A 14,137-nucleotide genomic window follows, 5' to 3' on the forward strand; every position below is an offset into this window, starting at 1 on the left:
GGACGTCAAGTGGGTGCTACAACACACAAAAAATATTTGTTCATCTTACTACTACTCTTTAATACAGAATTCTTAATTTAGATGCATTCCATGTCTACTTCTGAATGAGAATATATATTTATTACTGTCACTGCCGCATCGGAACTAGGTTGATGCCGCTTTCTTAATGGTTGACTACATAATGGAGGCGAGCGACGCTGCGTTCTAACGTGGGTAGACATCTAGCAGCGGCGGCTTACGAAATCTCTTGAGGGCGTGTATTCGCTGACGTCTTCCATTCGCGGCTGCTTCTGGCAGCGACTGTCTTAAACCTGTGGTGCCATCTGTAACCTGGAACCTCACTGTTCAGTCAACACGACACCGGTCATAAGAAAAAAAACAATTGTGAATGTGTCAGACCGAAAAGAAAATCGATTATCATCACTTCCGACTGTAAAATCTTTGGCATACTAGTTCTTGTTGGAGTATGTTCGGTCCTCTTCATCAGTACACCACGTAAGAGCCATCGGCTCTTTAACCTACGTACTTCGGACAGGGGGATCAGTGGACTTTTCCTCGATCTTTCATGGACGGAAATTTCACTGCACACTTTTTACAGGACACCGTCTGGCTTCGCCACAGTATAGTCCGCACTTTGCCGCAAAGATGAAACATTTTTTCGTCGATCTCTTCAATAACTTATTTATGTGACTGTACTTCCAGCTCGACGCACGAGGCAGTGTTACACAGACACTGATAAATCCAAACTGGCCGATTCTCATCATCGAGGGCAAAGTTAGTTACTAAATTTCGCGGAACTGTCCTCATAAAAGAATCTAGGAGGATCCTGTAGCTTTCTACTCTCCTCTAAAAAATTGGTTCAAATTGCTCTGAGCACTATGGGACTTAACTACTGTGGTCATCAGTCCCCTAGAACTTAGAACTACTTAAACCTAACTAACCTAAGGACATCATACACATCCATGCCCGAGGCAGGATTCGAACCTGCGACCGTAGCGGTCGCGCGGTTCCGGACTGCGCGCCTAGAACCGCTAGACCACCGCGGCTGGCTACTCTCCTCTCTCGTGGAGACAGCAAAAATAGCATTAACTGCTGCACGGATAAATGAATAACGGGGGATCAATGGTTTCATAAAGAATGAAATAAGGACAAAAATATCTTTAAGATTAAAAGTTCTCTGTGGCCTTTAATTTCAGGAGATATATAGAAAGCAGAGGTGGGTATATACGGCAGGGTCAGTAAATGTCACCTCTGGTCAGAAGGAAGTGGTAGTTTTTCAATTATTAGTCCGGAAGACGACTGTATGTGCAGCACGTTGTTTGAGAAGCGCAGGCTGGGAGCGGACGCCGCCGGCTGCAGCGAACGGCCCGTCTCACAAAGAACGGCGATAAATAAGTCAGCCTGTTAAAGAGCCGGCCAGCTCACCTAGGCGGCGGTCACTCTTAACAAAGGAGCCATTTCGACATACAAACGACGCTCTGGTTCTGCGAGCAGGAAAGAAAAGAGGATGTGCAGCCTTACTAAGCCCATTCAGCAAAAATGATCATGCGCGCTTTGTCTCGTCTCGTCCGACAGGTAAATTTTTCATTTTGGCTGCCGGAGAGAGGCTTGCGAGTTGCTGTATAAGAGGATGAATGGGAAAAGCGAGAAAAATATCAATAAAATCGGCAAGTGAGAGGAGAGGAAGAAAAGAAGCACAAATTTTTACACAATAAGACTCCAAACTACTGAAACACTGTGTTTATTGATCAACATAATACTAATGCTACTGCTCTACAATATGTTCCTATCACCTGCAATGTACCTAACAGAGAAATTATACAATGTAAGCTTTCACGGCCGGTATTGGCTTCACTTAAAACTTCCGGGATGATAGGCCGTGGTCGAAGTATAAAACTGTCTCCTGACCTTTCGTCTCCGACTGCGGGAGACATCCTCGGAGGTAAAGCGGCGAACTGCGAAGAGAACTCGAGGAAGCGCTGATTATATCAGCAGTACAGAGGGCGCCACAGTCAGGAGACAGTTTTATACTTCGACCACGGCCTGTCATCCCAGAAGTTTTAAGTGAAGAGAGAAATTATAGTTCGTATGAAATGTGTAAATATTATTTTGCTGGCAGATATGTGAAGTTCAGATACATACGAAAACTTTCTATGTTCACATTTGTAGTAGTTTTTGACATTGGCGGGTAACACGAAAAGACACATCGCGAATTGAAGATACAACGGTACTGGATGTTTTTACAACACAGAGCCATCAGACGTTTTCGGTTGCAAAGGGAACTGCGACGAACTGTAAAATAGTATTGAGATTTCGCATAAACAGGTTCTCAGTACGTTTTCTATTTCTTAAAATCCATAACATATTCTGAAATTCTTCAAACGCACACTAAATATGATACCTGTGCCTATGTTGCATAGCAAGTTTGGAGTCGCGGTGGCCGAGCGGTTCTAGGCGCTTCAGTCCGGAACCGCGCTGCTGCTACGGTCGCAGGTTCGAATCCTGCCTCGGGCATGGATGTTTGTGATGTCCTTAGGTTAGTTAGGTTTAAGTAGTTCTAAGTCTAGTGGACTGATGACCTCAGATGTTAAGCCCCATAGTGCTTAGAGCCATTTGAAGCTAGTTTGGTGTGAAAGAGTGGAGAGGGGGGGGGGGTGTCTGCTTGCATCCAATTGGCCTTGGCCGGCCTCTGTGGCCGAGCGGTTCTAGGCGCTTCAGTCCGGAACCGCGCTGTTGCTACGGTCGAAAATTCGACTCCTCCCTCGGGCATGGATGTGTGTGATGTCCTTAGATTAGTTAGGTTTAAGTAGTTCTAAGTCTAGGAGACTGATGAGATAGTTCAAATGGCTCTGAGCACTACGGGACTTAACATCTGAGGTCATCAGTCCCCTAGAACTTAGAACCACTTAAACCTAACTAACCTAAGGACATCACGCACATCCATGCCCAAGGCAGGATTCGAACCTGCGACCGAAGCGGTAGCGCGGTTCCAGACTGTAGCGCCTATAACCTCTTGGCCACCCCGGCCGGCAGGGGACTGATGACCCCAGATGTTAAGTCCCATAGTGCTTAGAGACATTTTTTGAATTGGCCTTGGCTTACTTTGTTCTCATTATTAAGAACAAGAAAACCCGTAAATAAGTCTGCAGTCATACTGAACTTTTGCGAAAAAGACGTCTAGATCGGTTAATGCCTAGGCATATAATCTGTTGCAGCTGACACTCAATGACACTGAATTTTGTTCTATGAGTTCTAAGTTTTGAGCTGATGGTGACAATAGCCGCAAATTATGATAAATAAAAATGCATTAGGCAATTTATAGGGCTTTAGTCGCAAAATTAGTACTTTCTCCTCGCCTCTCTAACAGAATTACATATTTTTGGCCAGTCTGCATATAACACATTGTCTTCAGATGCTTGACGTTTCACTATTGAGGAGTGGACGCTGTACCCTCCAGTTTGCGATGGTTGTGCCATGCAAATATAGTTGCGCTACATTTTAAGAGACTAGCAATAATGCAGCTCTCAGTGTCATAGGAAGGTGTTTACTTATTTATTGCATGAGACATGTAGAGTGTGGTGCCTATTTTCAAATTTTGTTTGATTCTGGTGGTGTTCCTCAACTGTTAAAGTGGTCATTTTATTGTGCTCTATAGTCATTGGCTATCCTATTATTTTTTTTCTTTTGTTGGCGTAATGATCGCCCAGCGGTGCATGCATCTGTTCCACATAGCCTCTCTCTCTCTCTCTCTCTCTCTCTCTCTCTCTGTCCCACACACACACACACACACACACACACACACACACTCACACACACACGCGAAGAAACTGCAGTTCGCCACATGAATGTCCGTGTACAAGAAAAGTTTCACAGTTGGAGCAAGAACCAGGGGTATTGCTGGAAAAAGAGAGATGAATTACGAGTACGCCGTATTACAGTATGAGCGTAATTTTTAAATCTAAATTACAGTCTTTCATTTCTTGACCGTCCGCTTTTCTAATGGGCATCGTTCTTTTAGGAACTCAAAGGACCGAAGTTCGTTGAATTGGAAATTGACGTCGAGATATCAAGAAAAAAGTGCACCGGAGAATCCCCGATTATCAGCGAGAGCCCCAGATAATTCCCGTAATCCTCTTCCTCGCTCTTGACGGCCTCTTCAGCAAAATGCGCCGTACTGCGACTTTCCGCTTGGCTATTAAATGGTGATCGCTTTTGCAATTAGCAGCCGTCACGAATTTTTCCGCCCAAATCAAGATTCCGATTAACAGCGTTTTAAATAATGCTGTGTTCCTGTTTCCTGTGGCTAGTCAATCACTGGATATCATCCATGCTAAAAAAAAACCTTATTGTACGAATTAACGCTGGCGTATGCGTCTGTTCAGTACTTTTTTCATTCGCATAAGTCATTCTGAAGATACCCTTACATCTTGTCTAAAATTAAGCAAATCAATGACGCTACGGAGTAACATTTAACAGACAGATTTTGAAGAATTGTGCCTTTACTGTTTTCCAGTTTATGACACTAGATTTCATTCTGGACAGGGACTAACAGGCAAGGAAACGTGAACACATACATCCACAAATATAGAATGATACTACAAATACCCTTACATCTTGTCTAAAATTAAGCAAATCAATGACGCTACGGAGTAACATTTAACAGACAGATTTTGAAGAATTGTGCCTTTACTGTTTTCCAGTTTATGACACTAGATTTCATTCTGGACAGGGACTAGCAGGCAAGGAAACGTGAACACATACATCCACAAATATAGAATGATACTACAAATAAGGCGTTTGAAAACCATAATGTTTCTCTCTCCTATATGGAGGCTGATTTTGAGCAATTAAAAGCTGCGGACGTTATCCTCGAGAAAAATAGTAACAAATGAGACCTAATGAACTATGGAGACTATCCCACGCAGCACCCAGTACAGTACCTTCCTTTGCACTGTGCACGGCACGCAGTCATGCGGCCACTGGTCGTGTTCGAAGTGGTCTCCAAGAGCGGTGAAGTATCGACGCACACGAGCATCACAGGCGGAAAGAATGTGTCGACCCAGTTCCTGAACGGCACAGGCCGGCTGCACATACGTGTCACCTCTCACAGTCCAACAAGTGCATAGGATCGAGGTCGAAGGATCGAGAGAACCTGGCAGCTGGACACCCTCTTATGCGATACATCGATAGGAAAAGACCATGTCGAGGTGCATCGGTATTTCTTCCAGCAAAAGAGGCAGAGTGTTCTGTAGGAAGTGGAGATAGGCCTCCCTGATGAAAATTCGTGGCAGGACGAGCGGTCACACGATTTCACCGCCAATAATCCCCTGCCGTACACTGAAGCTGAACTAGTACTGATTCAGCATCACGACGCCATGGGGACTCTATGTAATCCAGAGACTGGAGTTCTAGAATTTGGTGATACTGTTCTTTGAATTGAATGGATGGTCTGAATTGTAAAATGGTGAATAAGCCGATGACAAGACTATTACTATTACAGTGATGGAAATATCATTCTTAATAAACCATGAGTATGTCAGTGGTAGTAGTGGCACAAAGCTGTTTGTGGAACAAATAATTTATTCAAAACGGCGGCTGGGTTTGCCTCACTCCCTCTGACGTCACTCACCCCCCAGGAAATTTTGGCGGGAAATAGGACATGTCCGAAAGAACAGACACCATATCCATATAAGTATATAGTTCTGGGGATACCGGCCATGACCTCCTTCTTTTGTGCGGATGCACATATATTCCCCGAACTCTTCCACGGGACTTTGAAAAATGTCTTCCACGAGTAATGAGTGTGCTGGGGTGGGACATTACGAATGTAGTATGTGGACATACAAGGTGAGAATGTGGGTTCGCGGGAGGCGTGCGCGAGATAGTCCCAGCAGTCGCGCGATCCTCTGTGCCCTCGGTGGCTCAGATGGATAGAGCGTCTGCCATGTACGCAGGAGATCCCGGGTTCGAGTCCCGGTCGGGGCACACATTTTCACCTGTCCCCGATGATATATATCAACACCCGTTAGCAGCTGCAGGTAATAACATGATTCTAATTTCGTTCTAGACGGCTGCAGGTCATCAGTGGAACAGACACCATATCCAGAACAGACACCATATCCCTGTAAGTACATATCACTTAGTCCCACATCCATCTCGCGAAAAGGCCACAATGACAAAATTCAGGAAAGCAGAGCTAATACAGAGGATTACCGACAACCATTCTTCCAACGCGCCATTCGCGTTTGGAACAGGATAGGGGGGAGCAACTAGTGGTACCGTAAGTACCCATCGCCACACGTCATCAGATGGTATGCGGAGTACTGATGAAGATGCAGATGTAGATGCAGCTCTCCACGCTACTCTATCCTATTCAAGCCTCTTCATCTCGGTATAACTACTGTCTTAGAATCATTCAAATACTTCAAAAGTAAAACTGTAGAAGTTCCATTTCTGGCCAGTGCAAATGTTCATAAATAATATGCTGCTGGTAGACTGAAATGTTGTTGGCTACTTGCGTCGATTAACGATTTTAGCACTCTAAGCTACGGTGCATATCCACTGTCAACGAAATCTGTACTGACTGGCAGCATACTGACTATATTGGAAGAAGTTTCGTGGGCTCCAAAGTTTGGATCATTCTTTCATTATAAGGAATTTTTTGCAAATTCCAATTATTAGGTTATACGTAAGCTAAATCACGGAACAACAGATCGGCATAGGGCTCTGCCACGTATGCCATGGAGCTTCCCGAATTCTGCAACACTAGATTTGGTGCGTGAGAATGGAAAACGTAGTAAAGTAAAACTGAAGATATTATGTAGATTACTTTCCTCGTGCGAAATGAGCTGAAAAGTAAATGGTAGTCGGGACTAGAAAACTTTAAGAATTTAAATAAAGTAAACTCCTTTCATGCTTTTTCTTTATTTCGCCTGTATGTCATCCTTTAACTTTGTTAAGCTTTCTTTACGCATAGTATACTATACGTATGGAAAATTGTACACATGTTCCTGTAATCTTTGCTACCGAATTTTCCATTTCATATCTCCAGATGTTAACGGATGCTGATGAAACGTCGTGTAGGTGAATTTCAAGACGGTGCTGTGTTTCGCGACACTCTCCGCAGAATTTTTCATTTCGACACGTGTCCTTGTAGCAGCTGCGCCCTGTTGCGAGAAATTTTACAGTGACATTCATTCACGGCTGGCTGAGAGTACGAGAGCAATTACGCGGCCTTGCCTCCTTTTTTTCCGCGGGTGGCACGCAGCTCAGAGAGTTCAATCTCTGTTCGCGTCTCCGCGGCGTCTGTCTCTGCCAGGCGCCGCCACAAACTGGCTTAAACATCGAAATTCTCCTTCCTTTGATAAATATCTGGAAAATAATTGGTTATCTGATTTTTTGCTACGTCTGAAGGAAAAATTTCTGATCCAATTCTGGATATGCACGACATGAAATCGAATTGAAGTAAGATGTCGCCTGGCATTAGATTACAGCGCGGGCAGGATCAATCTCGAATAGCAAAAGCCAGCTTCTGTCGGCCTGTGACTCGGATTCTGGGTTTAAGTTGACAGAGCTCCACACAGATTCATACAAGATTTATCGGCTCCGCTTGGATGGTTTAGTGGAAATAGAACGTCTTTCATCACTCCAACGAATCGCCGTATTACTCCCAACATATCTGACTTTCCCTAAAGAAAAGTATTTAATTCTGCAGTCGCACTGTACGAAAAATTAGCGCATGTAGTTAGCCCCTACACTTTTCTAGCGAGCCAGCGCATATATTAGCGAGTCACTGCAGCAACACGTCAGTAGGCACCTAAAGATGATGAGCAGCCGCCTCGTAAAAACACCGTGCAGCTTTCACATTATACGACGTAATGCCCGTGAACCAATGAAGCAGTTACTTCGTCGGGAAAGTCTCAAACAGCACATCTGCATAAGTATTTGATTTCCATAGATAATACGAGGGCGTGCTGAAAAGTAATTCCTCCGAATTTTCAGTAAATAAAACAAACTTTATCAATATTCTACATGTCAACATATTTACACTACTGGCAATTAAAATTGCTACACCACGAAGATGACGTGCTACAGACGCGAAATTTAACCGACAGGAAGAAGATCCTGTGATATGCAAATGATTAGCTTTTCAGAGCATTCACACAACGTTGGCGCCGTTGGCGACACCTACAACGTGCTGACATGAGGAAAGTTTCCAACCGATTTCTCATACACAAACAGCAGTTGACCGGCGTTGCCTGGAGAAACGGTGTTGTGATGCCTCGTGTAAGTAGGAGAAATGCGTACCATCATGTTTCCGACTTTGATAAATGTCGGATTTTAGCCTATCGCGATTGCGGTTTATCAAAAAAATGGTTCAAATGGCTCTGAACACTATGGGACTTAACTGCTCAGGTTATCAGTCCCCTAGAACTTAGAACTACTTAAACCTAACTAACCTAAGGACATCACACACATCCATGCCCGAGGCAGGATTCGAACCTGCGACCGTAGCGGTCGCGCATTTCCAGACTGAAGCGCCTAGAACCGCTCGGCTTCACTGGCAGGCTGCGATTTCTCGTGTCGCGACATTGCTGCTCGCGTTGGTCGAGACACAATGACTGATAGCAGAACATGGAATCGGTGGGTTCAGGATGGTAATACGGAACGTCGTGTGATACGGCCTCGTATCACTAGCAGTCGAGATGACAGGCATCTTGTCCGCATGCCTGTAACGGATCGTGCAGCCACGTCTCGACACCTGAGTCAACAGATGGGGACGTTTGCAAGACGACAACCATCTGCACGAACACTTCGACGACGTTTGCAGCATCATGGACTATGGATGCAGTTACCCTTGACGCTGCATCACAGACAGGAGCGCCTGCGATGGCGTACTCAACGACGAACCTGGGTGCACGAATGGCAAAACGTCATTTTTTCGGATGAATCCAGGTTCTGTTTACAGCATCATGATGGTCGCATCCGTGTTTGGCGACATCGCGGTGAACGCACATCGGAAGCATGTATTCGTCATCACCATACTGGCGTATCACCCGGCATGAAGGTATAGGGTGTCATTGGTTACACGTGTCGGTCACCTCTTGTTCGCATTGACGGCACTTTGAACAGTGGACGTTACATTTCAGATGTGTTACGACCCGTGGCTCCACCCTTCATACGATCCCTGCGAAACCCTACATTTCAGCAGGATAATGCACGACCGCATGTTGCAGGTCCTGTACGGGGCTTTCTGGACGCAGAAAATGTTCGACTGCTGCCCTGGTCAGCACATTCTCCAGATCTCTCACCAACTGCAAACGTCTGGTCAATGCTGGCCGAACAACTGGCTCGCCACAATACTCCAGTCACTACTCTTGATGAACTGTGGTATCGTGTTGAAGCTGCATGGACAGCTGTACCTGTACACGCCATCCAAGCTCTGTTTGACTCAATGCCCAAGCGTATCAAGGCCGTTATTACGGCCAGAGGTAGTTGATGTGGTTACTGATTTCTCAGGATCAATGGACCCAAAGTGCGTGAAAATGTAATCACATGTCAGTTCTAGTATAATATAGTTGTCCAATGAATACCCGTTTACCATCTGCATTTCTTCATGGTGTAGCAATTTTAATGGGCAGTAGTGTATTTCTCAACAGTCACCCTGATGACGAACACGTTTCTCCCAAAGAGAGACCAGATTGTTGATATCGTCACCGTAGAAGATTGGACTTGGTTGATGGAGTCACAACCTCACCTCTGCTCACACCGCTTCATCAACAGCACATTGAAGTCCTCCACGGTGTTCTTTAAGTTTTGGAAATTGATGAAAATCGGATGGGAGCAAGTCGGGATTTTATGGAGGCTGATCGACAACAGTGAACGCGAGGTGTCGGATTGTGGCAGATGACACAGCACTCGTGTGTCGTCTGGCATTTTCATGCTGAAGGAGATGGTGCTCCATGCTTGGACAATCTCCTCAAATTCATGCTTTCAGCTTTCTGAGCGTCTCCTAGTACCTTGCGTAGTTTTTTGCCTCAGGTATGAATTCCAAATGCTTCACACCTTGAACATCCCAGAACACTATGAGCATGAGTTTGCCTGCTGACGGCATGGTCTTGAACGTTTCTTGCGTCAGGGTGAATATGGTGAACCCTGCTTTCGTCAACAACGTCACATATTACTGATGCCGATACAATCATCACCGTGCACAACTTTCATTCTTCTGTGGATCTCCATTCGAGGCACGTTTTGTGTGGGATAGAAACTCGATTACAGCACGCTGTTTCTCACGCACCGACATAGTTACGTGACACAATTACATGCCCTCTAGTGGCAGAGGGTAGCACATTACGTCAGAGAAGCGGGAAAGTCGGCCGAGCAATTTGCATGGCATGTAATACCTCAACCGATATGGAGAATAGATTAAAAAATTCGTTAGCATTACTTTTCAAAACGCCCCCGTGTAAAACAGATACTGGTGGAAAACGGTACGTGCTGTATCCTAAACATTCATTTAAGATTCAACTAGATACAGAGCTACAGTTAAAAAACGATATCAAAAGCTTCTACTTACCAGCTGGCAATAGACTGACACACAAGGAACTACGAAGACAGAATGTCCAACCTTGGGGGTCAGAGTCTCTTTCAAAGAGTGAAACAGTGGAACTCGTTAGATGAAACGCGAATGTTTGGGGATTAGACAGGAAGAATTGCCGAGGACGCTGGATGAATGGTAAGTTAGCAGCGGTAAACGGGAAGGTCAGCGACAGCTAGCTTTTCTATCAGCTTTTTGTTTTCTATCATTTTGTTCTCACGTGGGAAACAACTTTTTTTCCATCTGAAGTACTTGTATTTTTATTTTGAAGACCAATTTTATTGACAAATAGGCACGTTATCGTGCGTGAAAAATAGTAACTTTTTAACACACGTTTAGTCTCTCCCATGCAATACGAACGCCCTGAATATTTCACAAATGGTTCGAAATACAGAAGCAATGATTTCGGCAAACGATGGTACAGGAAGGTGTTGCTGCGTGGATAATACTTGGATATTTTATATATACCGATATGCTAATTATATGCTATTTTTGACGGCGTTCGATTCCTTTTGGAAAGGGAAGTGCAAAAATATAACACTTGTGAATGTTAAGTTCAAATGGTTCAAATGGCTCTGAGCACTATGGGACTTAACATCTATGGTCATCAGTCCCCTAGAACTTAGAACTACTTAAACCTAACTAACCTAAGGACAGCACACAACACCCAGCCATCACGAGGCAGAGAAAATCCCTGACCCCGCCGGGAATGGAACCCGGGAACCCGGGCGTAGGAAGCGAGAACGCTACCTCACGACCACGAGATGCGGGCGAATGTTAAGTCAAACGTTTATAAAAAATAGCTGGGAAACGAGGAACAGAAACCTGTGTGAAAAGCAAAGTTACAGCCCATAACCCGACATTAACTTGTCAACAGACAGGTGAAAATGAGTAACTTGGAGCAAATCTCAGAGTTATTTCTGCAAAGTGTTTTACTGTAAGCACACTCAAGCCTTGTAACACTGTGCTGTATTTTTCAGGAGCAATGGAATACCTTTAATAAGACTACATGGTTTCCTTTTAAAAAGTACTACTTGCTTCAGTATTTGAATGGTTAAAATAACTGAGGGTGTGTATCATGCAGCAGTGCGTTTGCCTATTTGTTTACAGCCGTCTGGGTTTCCTCAGTGTTCTGCTAACCGAGCGAGGTTGCTCTGTTCGTAAGGCACTGGCACTCACATTCATTAGCGGTAGGTTTCGGAGCCGGGACCAATGATCCAGATTTACGTTTATCGCTATTTCTGTAAAGCCCTTAAATCCTTTGCCGGGATAGTTCCTCTGAAAAGGAATGCCACGGGCGATTTTTTACGCCATACCTGTCCAATTCGTATCTAATGACTTCTTATCCAACAGTTTGTTAAATATTATATGCGTGTATACGTGGAATAACCTGTATTTTTACACCCTCGGCTGTAAGCTGTTTCCTTTGCTTTTTTATGAGTCCACCAAAATCTCTCTCAGACAAAGATAACAAAACTTGACTCCGCGATCAGGCCAGAGAATCGCTCGATGCCGACCGGCGACCGTGTCATCCTCCTCCACGTGGTGTCATTCGTATGCGGTATGGACGGCCGTGGAGTCAGCACACCGCTCTCCCGGGCGGTGTAGCCTTTCCAGACCGTAGAGCCGCTACCTTTCATTCAAGTAGCTCCTTAATTGGCATCGCGAGGCTGAATGAACCCCTTTCTAGTCCTCGCACCAAGGAAAAATCCCTCGCAGTACCTAGCTTTGAACCTGCCCCTTCGCACGGTAATAAGACGCGTTGACCACTCATACACGGAGACGGAGAGATAGTTGAGGCATTTTGGCAATCATTCACAATGAACAAGTGATACCACACGACACAACCTCACTTTTGAAATTAAGAGGAGCAGTATTTCTAATAGGGAATGGAACAGTGAGATCTTCTGTCTGACAATGAAACGAACGCCGCTATATTGCTTCTTAATAATTCATACAAGCGTTTCAGTAACAACACAACAATTTCGTGTGATTAGGGCCTCTCGCCGGGTGCAAGTCTTCCGAGTTGACGCCACTTCGTCGACTTGGGCGTCGATGGGGATGAAATGAGAATGATTAGGACAACACAACACCAAGTCCCCGAGCGGAGAAAATCTCCGACCCAGCCGGGAATCGAACCCGAGCCCTTACGATTGACATTCTGTCGCGCTGACCACTCAGCTACCGGGGGCTGACAGCGTTTCAGTAGCAAACAATATTCAAAATACACGTAATTTCGTCTATTTACGGTACAGCCACGGACTTACCCCTTCCACTGTTAGACAAGATAGTAATAATTAATTCGTGGTGCGGTATTCTGCGAGATATAAATGACACTGCTAAATACATACACACACATACACCACTAGTCTTAAATGCTGTTTATTACATTATTTATTACAAACGATCTGTTTCACTGATATTAATATATGCACAGTAGTTTCTCTGATAGGTATGAATACCATTTGAATATTTCTATGTTTGTAGGCTTGAGATATCTGCAAACAAGTGAGTAATGGTATGAATAATTACCGATGGTAAGGCACATCAAAACCAGTTTTGTGTTCAGCTAGCGTTTGTTGACTGTGGATGTGCTCTTCTGACAGTCTTCTGACATAAATGACAGTAAATTTAATTCATACTAGCATTCCTAAATTGTGCAATATAAAATCACTACGGGAGACGAGCGTAAACAAATTTACGATTGGTTTTCTTCCGTGCCGTACATGTAAGCAAATATGTAAATTGAAGGTGGAGGGATTGTTTTGATTGATTGATTTTAACAGGGAAGCTAAAACAGCTTAGGCCTGACCCGCCACTGCCCGCACCGAAACTAGGTTTATTGTGCGGTATCGCTCCCTGTATATCTAGTAAAGCCAACCAGTGCCCTTAGATAGTGCAAGGAATCCCTCTACCAGTTTTTTGCTAGACACAATTTCTTCAGGTCTAGTTGTCCCGAAGATTCTGTTTCTTTTGCTCTCCAATGCCACGCATTCGAAGATTAGGTGTGATGCATTTCTTCACCCTCATCGCAGATCCTACATTTAGAGTCCTCTTCCGTTATACCCATTGTGTGTAGGTGTTTTTTGAAATTCCCATGCCCGGTCATCAGTCCAGTGATGAGTTTGATCTCTTTCCTGTTCAATCCCAGGATTACAGAGCTTCTTTTAAAACATAGCTTGGGCATCATTACCTTACCATGTTTTTGTTTATGGACCTTGGTGCAAAGGTGGAGAGAAGAAAGAAAAGGAAAGGGAAGGGGCTATTGATGTCAGCTGCATCGAGACTTTAGGCGGAGTGTCAGCGGCGACGAGTGAAAATGTGTGCCGAACGGGGATTCAAACCCAGGATCGCCTGCTTACTAGGCAGCTGCGTTGTCCACTGCGCCACCCGAACACAGTGTTTATTGCAACTGCGCAGACTACCTTGGCACGTCTCGGCCGACCCACCTGTCCGGAGTCGTTGTCCATATCCTCCATGCTGGCTACTTCGAGATTCCCGCAGAAGGTCAGTCTTAATTACACATTCGCACTAAAGAAG

The 14,137-nt window shown here is 44.7% G+C and overlaps 1 protein-coding gene and 1 non-coding gene across 4 annotated transcripts in view; both read left to right on the plus strand.

Moving 5' to 3' along the window:
• LOC124554776 (protein O-linked-mannose beta-1,2-N-acetylglucosaminyltransferase 1-like) overlaps positions 1-14,137 on the plus strand; it is a 1,050,404-nt gene that overhangs the window by 525,918 nt on the left and 510,349 nt on the right. The window lies entirely within an intron of this gene.
• Positions 5,911-5,985, plus strand: Trnat-ugu. The gene has a single exon. It is a non-coding gene; the product is annotated as a tRNA-Thr (tRNA).

Source organism: Schistocerca americana, chromosome X (genome assembly GCF_021461395.2).
Source record: "Schistocerca americana isolate TAMUIC-IGC-003095 chromosome X, iqSchAmer2.1, whole genome shotgun sequence".
NCBI classification, from domain to species: domain Eukaryota; kingdom Metazoa; phylum Arthropoda; class Insecta; order Orthoptera; family Acrididae; genus Schistocerca; species Schistocerca americana.